The 7,500-nt window shown below is 37.0% G+C and overlaps 1 protein-coding gene across 6 annotated transcripts in view; it reads left to right on the top strand.

The window, feature by feature from the left end:
* Positions 1 to 7,500, top strand: part of POLA1 (DNA polymerase alpha 1, catalytic subunit) — a 183,029-nt gene that overhangs the window by 129,515 nt on the left and 46,014 nt on the right. The window lies entirely within an intron of this gene.

Here is a 7,500-nt window from a genome sequence, read left to right as displayed (position 1 = left end):
CTTCCAGTCAGATTTCAGCTCCATTCCTCATTGCAATTGTGGAAATATATAGATGTTCCAAACAATGAGCTAGCTATTAGAAAAACTAATTTTCTCCTTGAGACAGCTCCTCTGGTTGGTTGTAGTAGATGTTTAAAGTTATTCATTGCTACACAAATACATTTTTAAAATCCACAACTCACTCAGCCTTTTGCAATAAACCAAAAAACCCCCTGAACTTGCAGTTTTCTCTTGTACTTAAGTAAACCTTAACAAGAGAATTGGCAGTTCTGGACTGAATACATTCAGTGTATCACTGAACAAAAAGTTATTGATGACCTAACATAGATAATACAGTCTTGAAGCCTTGTGAAGAAACAATGTATTAAAGATGACATCTTTTCAAGAGACTATTTCCATTGCAGAATTATACAGGGGAATGAAGAAAAAATTGAGTTGGATATATAAATTTGGTGAATAAAGATGAAAGGCTGTAATGAAAAGACAATGAAAAAAAGTGTCTGCTGTAAAAGCTGTAAGATTGAGGGTAATATTAAACTTTCCTAACTGGCTATATTTGGCTATATTGTACTTGACATCTATGCACCCTGACTAGCAACAGTCTTGGTTTTATCAGGAAGATGAAAAGTCCTAAAGACTTCCCTTGTGGAGAGCTGAAGGCAAGCTGTGATATTTCTGAAGAATTCTTTTGGTAGCCAGGTGCACTCTCACCTGCCTTGCTGTGCGTTATGGACCTAGCCTCAATGTGAGGAGGCTGGTGTTCGTGTGTCAGGGTTTCCATACCTGAGGAAATCAGCTGCCTTGCTGTGCAGAATTGGAGCAAGCTTTTAATTATGTAAGACTTAAGAATAACAATATTAAAATCATAATTTTGTTAGGATAAAGTTATAAGAGTATAGAACAATAGCAATGATTATTGACACCATATTTTGCAGTAAGTGTATTTTATTAGGTGCTCCTGTGGTTCTGTCTAGCTTATAATGATGGCTAATTAGGCAATCCAACCTTTTCTAGGCAAGAAGTTTTTCAATATACTTTTTCTAAATACATTTTTCAATTTACTTTTTTAAAGTATTGTTGCTAAATCCTCTGAGAGCAGCTGCTCTGGGCAGTCTGTTTTTTCTCTGGAATGTCCTCTTCCTTGTTCATCTTTTTATTCCCTGTAATTTGGCCATTGGGGTGCTGCATGATACTGTAAAGGATAAGGTCATTTTTTTCCAGCCTTACTGTAATTTAAAATTACATGATTGACATTTTTATTGCATGCATGTATGAGTATTTTCCCTGGTCCTAAATTTCAGGTTGATTTTTTTTGTTTGGCTGTCTTTTAAATCTCAGAGATACAACTTTAGTAGCTTAACAATTTAAATGTCTTAATTATTCATAATTTATGTTCCCTGTGAGATTCATTGTGTTTTGCCTCCTACAAGCTTTTCATACAGTACAAGACACTTCTTTTTTAATGGGAAAGATTTGGAGATGCATTTGAGAATAGAATGACCAAAATGGCTGTGCACTGGTACTGTGATGGCAGTAACATGGGTTCACTAGTGGGTCCCTGCTGCAGCATCAACACACTAAGAGGTGCGTGAAGGAGAAGCTACAAGGAGAGCCAGCATCATGCCTAGTAATGTTTTTATGTTGTTGGATCAGTTATTAATTTCTCTAAACTACATATCATGACAAGTAGCCTGCTTAGCAGCTTTTTTTGGTTGCTGAAATCTAGCTTCTCTCGCTACTTTTAGTCTTTCACAAGGCAGATTTAGCTGGCATCTAAAAGTGTATATTCAAAAAGAGGCAGAGAACATCACTGTGCAGTCTGAAGATGGGCCTGTTTGGTATCTGGTGAAAAATAATGTGGTTGCTCAGAGGATGAAATTCAGTGTGCAGAGATTGTGAGCACAGGTAAGTTACTTAGATAAGGAGGAGGGAGTGAATCTTTGCAAATAATTTTATAAGTTGCTAGAAAAATTAACATGCATTCTGTTGTGATTGGGCTGCTTTTCTTGGGTATGTAGGGAAATGGTGGTCATGTTTATTCTAGTGCCAATGTTGGCAATATGTGACAAGATTTCCAGTTTCTCCTTTTGTCTAGAGTTTTGGTAGACATCAGCTCCTTCTAATTAGGAGTGTTATACCTGGGGAAGCTTTCCTCTTTGAGTGGAAATGAGTATTTTTGAGAGCAATATAACACTTTTATCTGACCTGTCTAGTTTTAGCAACTGTTTTTACAAGCATGGCACCATGATCAAGAACTGTCTGACTGACATTCAAGTTCAGATGTCACTAGTTCTTGCTGAAAAATTTTTGAAGAGTCTGTCCTGTTAGTGAATTTCCTTTTCCCCTCTTTCCTATTTTTATGGTTTGTCTTGTTACAGTGGTACTGTAGCTGCAGTCACAGTTTTGGGAAAGAGGGGAAGAAGTCTTGTGAGGAAGCTGCTTGACTTTGTACGCTCATGGGTCATACTCTTTTCTTTCTCAATCTATCTGCTATGGATTCTCGCCTTTGAAGCATACTGGAATGTTTGTGTAGCTTTATACTGTAAGTGCCTGTATGTTCTCTTTAATCACTAGAATGGAGGGGAGAGTTGCTGGTAAGACTTCTTAACTCTTAGGATTGTTTCTTTATGGTAAGAATGTTTGTCTTGTATTGCTGTACTTCTCATTAAAGCATCTCAAGTTTCAGAACATGATACTCGCTCAGATGTTGTATTTTTTGATTACATGTTTTAACTTCCCTTGTGGGGCAGAATCCAATATTTGAAGCATTTGATCCAATTTCTTGTCACAGATGTTGAATATCTTATGAAGATTTTAGTGGCTGTCATCAGAAAGGGGAAGTATCTTTCTAATGAAGTGCTACTAGTTCTAAATTGTTAGACTGACGAAGGGAAGTAGTCTAAAAAAAATTCTTTTAACCATGAAAAAAAACGTTCAGACCAGCAGACTGCTACTAAAGGAAGTTTTTCACTGGGGTGTTCTATGTCTTCCAGGCACAGCCAGCTGCTTTTCTGTCCTAGAGACAAAGTATCCCTTGGATTTGGAGGTACTAGGGCTAATAATAACTATACCACATTCCTCTTCCAGATTGTAGGTCAGAATTTACTCGGAAATGTTGCAAAGAAGATGCATGGTTTTCCTGTGGGGCTCATGCTCACTTGGACACTGCTTCTGAGCTTCCTACGGACTTTTGTCTGGAAGCCCTTTTATCCTGAGATCTCTTGCTTTGCCAGTTTGAAACCACTCAAATTACTTTATGTCTTCCTTTGTATTTGGTAAAGTAGTATAATTTGTATTTGGTAAAATAACATATTTCATTTTTAAAGGAATACCTTTAAAATGTTTTAAATGCTTAATGCATTTAAATAATGCTGCAGTGTTTTGGTGCCAGGGCTAAGAAAAAGCATGCAGTTTTCCTGTCTATTATTTTTAGGAGTTTGTTGTAAAGTTTGAAATATTAAATATAGGATTTCTTCGTTTGTTGAATGTGAACATTCAAAACTCCTAATACAATCAGATAGTTCTGTCCAGATAGATGTGTACGTCCAGGGCAAAAAACCTCAAACTTAATTTCAGCCCTTGAGGGAAACGCTGATCTTCAGAGCACTTTTAACTACAGGTTTTATCCGTAGTCACATAAACATACCCTATTGACTGACAAAATAAAAATCTAAAAGTCTTTAATTCTTTCCTTGTTCTTAGGTGGACTTACTCCTTTTTTTTGAGGACAATCTTAGGATTGGTGTCTTTCTCTTCATGTTTGAATTTGCTGATTGAAGGATTCAGGACAGGACAGAATCTCTGGCTTTTTCTCAAAGCAGTCTAAAAAATTTACAGAGGTAACAAACAGTTTTAAACATGCATTGTCTGGTCTAACTTGTGCCACCCAGAGCCTTGTTGGACTGGTAGGCAATGCCAGAGATGTATGTAGAGAAGATGGCCTTAAAAATGAAAATACATCAAGATTAGTTCATGCACTGATGGCAGTGCCTATTATGGTGCTGAGGAATCAATTTTGAGTTATGGAAAAGGAGATTGAAAATAGCATATATTTTGCCCAGAAAGGAAAGTGTGTGGGGATAAATCCTCCATAATATAACTACATGTGGAAGGAGTAGCTAGAATCTTAGTGGAGTTGTCTGGCACCTAAGGTGTTGTCACTGATTTTGACCCTTGGGTAGCAGATAAAGTTGCCTCATAAGTCACTGAGATGTGTCTTTGTGCACAACTGATCTTAGCATTTCGGTGCCACCCACAGAAAGGATGCTGTCCTGTACTTTGTTATATGTGTAACATTACTTTTCTTCAGCATTTAGTAGAGACCCATTGTATTAAAGTCTAAGGAGGTGCTCCAGAGACCAAACCTTGCTCCTTAGATCAAACCTTGCTTCAGGTTATTTAACTACTTGAGCTCAAATAATAGTTTGTTAAAAAATGAGAAACCAGGAGTTGAAGGTGAAAACCTGTCTTTTCAAACTTTTTTACTTTCTTGCAAATACTTAGAATTGAAGGAGTTTATTCCTGAAGTCTTGGAAAACAGGAATAAAATAATCCAAAGCAGTATGTTTTGTTCTCTTGCTGTAAATGATACATTTCTTTGTTTTCACATACATGCTTTTACATCTAAAACATATTTAGACAAGCTTATTTACTTGTGTATCTTGCCTATTTATAGTATTGTTTATCTAATAATAAACCATTTTTAAATTATGTGCTTGTTGCATGGTAATCAAGATTCTGTTAAAAAAAAAGCTTCCACAAATATTAATAAATTATTTTGTGGAAAAGTAATGCAACATTACCCATTTCTTAGCAAAATCATAATTTAAATAAATATGTATAAGGCAAGTTGCTTACACAGATTACACTTTTGTAGTGTTTGCTTCTGGATAGCTGACAAGTGCCAAGTGTTTGTGTAAAGCGTATCAGTGACAAAGAACTTTATTTCTGAAAGAAAAAAAATGAAAATAAGGTTGCGAGTACAGAGCTAGATTAAACTCATTTATGTAAACAGAACTATCTTATTTCCAAACTGTAACTTGTTACTTCTACTACAGCCTGGATTGTGAGGACAGGACTTGTTCTACCAGCTTTATCCATTGTTATCCATAGCTGAACATCAGGAGTAGCACCCTCTGTTTTTGCAAGCAGGCAGAAGACTCAAAATGTGCATCAGAAACGATAATGAGGAGTAACCTTTTGCTCATCCTTGGCAATACACAACCATTCTTGAACATGTCAGCAGATTGCATAAAATGGTAAAAAGCAGCTCTGTGCCTACTCTGCAGAGGCCTCCAGGAGACCTCTAGTAATGGCCTCTCTCTTTGCCATGGGAGAGGACTGTGGCTGATAAATGGTTGATTTGTGGTTCTGGTCTGCCTTAGGCAGATTCTTTCCTTGCACACAGAATTTACTCCTCTTAGGGTGATTTCATATAATCTTTATGGTTGGGCCCCACTTGATTTGTTTTCCAGCTGTGAGGAATGTGGGTTCTGAGCAAGAGATTATGAGTTGCATTCTCCATGAGTAAGGATAGAGATCTTGTATGCAGATTTCAGCTCACTGGAGTCCTAATTGTTTGATTCTTTCAATTGTAGTAGCATGTGTGTTTTTAAGGTAAGCTTCCTGGATATTTTCAGTTCAGTTCTCGTTTGTTAGAAAGAGCATAATGATTTTAGATTTTTTAATGGAAATACATGAAATTACTTGAAAGTTAAAAGAATTCTGTTCAGTAATGAGAGTTCTTACAGATGTGCTTCTTTTTTCTCTTTTGAATAAGCAGATGACCCATTGTTAACTGCGAGTGCTCTGTATTCAGTGAGTAGATCCATCAATTTTCTAGAACGAGACAGAGCTGTGGAGCTGTGCTAGCTTGTTCTGTAACACTTAAGCTAGCTGGGGAATACTTGGCCATTTATCTCCTGAGCAAAATGACAACTGTGCTTTACGGAGGTGGTTTGCAATTCTGTTTCTCTAAGTCTTTTTTGTTTACTTCTTTTTATCCCAGATTATCAGGGGTTAGGTAGTTCCAGAAATGCATAAATGAATTACTTACTGTGAAAGTGCTTGGGATTTTCCCCTTAAAATTGTTAACATGGATTTTTTAAAATTATATTTCTCTTGTACCCCAAAGAGAGGATCTGTTATAGGAGAATATCTATATGATGCTTATTTCAATCAGAAATTTTTTTGGAGTGGGCAAATATTCTTGATCAGAGGCTCTTAAAATACAGTTGATTTTGGGATCATGTGGTAATTCACCAGAGTCATGTTCCAGGCATCTGATTGGATACAGTTTTGTAGTTTTGCTTGGGTCAGTCTGGTTCCAGAGCCATGTCTGTCTTTCATAAGATGTCCAGTAAAGCTCATTTGTTTGGTTTGGTGTGGAAAAACTCAAATCTTAACCTTTCTGCTGTAGATGATAGTTTTGAGAATTTCTGTACAATCCCTATCCTGAAGTACATGAGTGTAGGATGGATATTCAGACTGATTAGTCTGCAAATATCTGTGTTACACAATGACACTGCTTTCAGAGGGAGAACATGAATATTCTAGAGGCTCTGCAGATCTGTGAGGCAGATTACAGATGAAATTAATTTTTAAAAATATATTTTGTTCATCTGATTTAGAATGCAAAGCCTTGAATTATTTGATAAATCCAACTGTTGTATCTTTTTGTCCTATTGCACTCTCCATACCAGTGACAAGTATCCTCTGACCAGAAACTTAAAATTACAGGTGTAATTCAGTGGTTGGCCATTGTGTGTGTTCTGTGTATGACTGGCGCCTTTAAAACAACATGAGAAAGATAATCAATTATCAACCCCTCTGCTTTAGGCAGGGACATCTTTCACTAAACCAAGGTGCTCAGAGCTTCAGCCAACAGTTAGTCATTGCTGTTAGTCATTATTTGCTATTATAATGTTCTTACCAAAAAAGATACCTTGGAGCAGATAGTGTCTGGTCTTATTGAAGTCTCAGTCACAAGTTTTATGTGCTTGTCTCCTGTATAATTGTATTAAATACTAATAATACCAAAAATTAGTCATATTGATGCTGAAAAATTCCAAATTTAGAACACTTGCAGTGATGACTGTATACTGAAGGTACACAAGACAAGTGATTCCCACACATCAGAAAAAGAGGGATTCTTAGTCAAGACTTCTGTTTTCACTGCCAGGTGTGATAAATGTGCTGCTCAGATGAGTTTGAGTACTGGGTCCTCAGCAGAGCTCCAGTCCAGAGCTGAAAGCAGGGAACATCCTGTCTCTCCTTAATAGCAGCAGCTGTTTTGGATTGTTCACATCAGCTGCCATGCAGTTTTCTGTTTCACCTTGTTCCAGCTGTTGACCACACAGGGAGGCAGTTGAATTTGGGAGGTTAGTTCTCTGCCAGGTTAGAGAAGAGGTGAGTAATTTTTGCTGAATTAGTGATTTGAATGTGATTTCCTGGGTGCTCAGCTGAGCTGTAGTACACACACAAGAACCAGGATCAGGGGAG

Source organism: Lichenostomus cassidix, chromosome 1 (assembly GCF_008360975.1).
Source record: "Lichenostomus cassidix isolate B80296 chromosome 1, HeHo_3.0, whole genome shotgun sequence".
In the NCBI taxonomy this organism is placed as follows: domain Eukaryota; kingdom Metazoa; phylum Chordata; class Aves; order Passeriformes; family Meliphagidae; genus Lichenostomus; species Lichenostomus cassidix.
This window is presented reverse-complemented; position numbering and strand designations above follow the sequence as displayed.